The sequence below is a fragment of the Penaeus chinensis genome, chromosome 18, assembly GCF_019202785.1.
Source record: "Penaeus chinensis breed Huanghai No. 1 chromosome 18, ASM1920278v2, whole genome shotgun sequence".
In the NCBI taxonomy this organism is placed as follows: Eukaryota; Metazoa; Arthropoda; class Malacostraca; order Decapoda; family Penaeidae; genus Penaeus; species Penaeus chinensis.
Genome location: NC_061836.1, coordinates 21,625,738 through 21,628,237, shown reverse-complemented (window position 1 = coordinate 21,628,237; position 2,500 = coordinate 21,625,738).

Here is a 2,500-nt window from a genome sequence, read left to right as displayed (position 1 = left end):
TGATGTCCACAAACAACAACCAATGTTCTTCAGTAGGATTGCAGCAGAACTTCTACAAAACTTGCCATTTTTGCACAGGTAGATGGACTCAACTTTGCAGCTCTGCCGTAAGACTGCCCCAGTCTTATTCATTTGCAACTCCTTCTGTTCTCCGGATGTTGGACTCAATTCATAATGAAGCTCTCAGACTCTGTATAGGGTCTTCACCTGTGGCATCTCTGTATGCTTAGAATGGAGAACCACCTCTCTCATTACATGAAGCTGATTTACTACACGATAATACAAAGGATTCCGGGATCTACATCCAGAATGGTTTTCAACCCCCTTTAGGACAGCCGATCCTATGGTGGGAAAAAGAAGAATTTTGTGGGAGATCTCAATTTAAATCTCACAAAGGTTCTAGCTGTTGGAATTCCCCATATTCCCCCCTTGGACTAATCAAGTTGAGTTGGATATGGTCGGAATAGGGAAGGGGGAGAGACCCGAAGCAGAAATCAGGGAAAGATTTCTTCAACATGCTTCTAGTACTTGAGACCAGATGCAATATATACAGATGGTTTGAAATCTGAAAAAGGTGTGGGCTTTGCAGCAGTGAACATGAGGAAGATTGCATTTGGCAGTGTTTCCTTGGCAGCCTACATCTTCACTGCATAGTTACATGCCATTCTTTCATCAGTCAGAATGGCCAGAGATCTTAGGAACCATTCTGTTGTAATATATTGTGCCTCTCGTAGTGCCTTGCAAGCAATCAAGAGCTTAAACTCATCACATCCAGTGGTGAGGGAGGTTCAAAATTGGTTTCCACTGATGTCAGCACGTAAAAAGATAGCTCTGTGCCAGCACATGTTGGTAACAGTGGGAATGAATGAGCTGATGGAAGGCCAAGGCAGCTGCCGCTCAGCCCTCTGATGCCCGTTTTCCTCTCCCACACATCAACTTGAAACCCAGCATCAGAAGTTGTCTTTACGAAAACTGGAGGGAGCAATAGAGGTATACTCTTAGAAACAAACTGCGAAATCAGAGATGACCTTGGCAGTTGGGTGACCAACGCCCATCCCAACCAACAAGTAGTTGTGTTAACAAGGCTGAGAATCAGGCACACAAGATATAAGCTAAAAGGGAAGTACGCTGTGAGGGAAGCCAAGAGCCATTGACGGTCGCACGTTTAATGGAAAGACGTGCAGCATTATCAGACCAAAGACATATGTACTTGTGTTTCCATATACCCTGAAAAATGAATTAGGGGAGGATTGTGACATAGAAGTTCTTAATAATTTCCTAAGGGAGACCAACATTTTAAATAACTTTAATTATACACGAGATTTATGCATAATTTTATATCTTTAAAGCATACTATATATGCTTTGAGTGTTAATGCACTATTTGTTTTATATTTTCACCTATAAGAGACGTAATTTATTGATAGATTTTTAAACATTTTAAATACTTTAACATTTTATTCCCGAAAGGTTTTCGCCGCGAATGACCTTAGCTATTGACGCGGCAGATAATTTAAAACAATCAATCAATTCACATACATATTACATTAGTTTGATTAACAAAATTATAGAAAGGAGACTACTATTCTATATAAATATAAAATATATAAAATAAGGCTTTGTTTATGTGAACTTATATAGTAATTAATATAATACAATCACGTAGTAAAGGTTCTCCATATCAAAAGATTAAGACAGAAATATTGGCAAATGAAAACGGTCGCTACCGTCTTCATCTGGGAAGCTTTCTGCGTGGATGCGATACATGCCGAAACGCAAAAAAAGAAAAGAAAAAAAAAAGAAAAAAAAAGGGAAAATGTACTAGTGTGATAGGGCCTGAACGTTGCTCCAAGGAGACCGAACACAAAAGCACCAGCGCTCGATATTTTTTTGGAAAAAAGGGCGTTTCTTGACTATACTACATTTTCAACTTTTTTTCTTCTTCTTCTTCTTCTTCTTCTTATTATTATTATTATTATTATTATTATTATTATTATTATTATTATTATTATTATTACTAACATCATTATCGTAATAATAATCAATCAATATAATTAATGTTATCATTATTGTTATTATTATAACTGTTATTAACATTTTTATCCCCATCATCATCATTATCATTGTTACAAATGTTGTTCTTTTCTGATTGTCATTATTATCATTAATATTGTTATTTTCATTATTATTGTTATAATTGTTGTTGCTGTTACTATTATCATACTCATTATCAATTTCATAATTGTTGTTGCTGTTATTATTATCATATTCATTATAATTTTCATGATTACGTTTTTGTTATTAATTCCGTTATCATTATCATGACGAACATCACCACCACCATAACTATCCGCATCGCCATCACCACCTTCATCATTACCGCTGTAATTAACTTTGGCATTAGTCGAGGATCCTCTTAATCGCCAATATCAACATCGGATTTAACAAGATCCTCCAGCTCGCCATGAAGGAAAACACATTCTTTTTTCCTAAGTCAATAC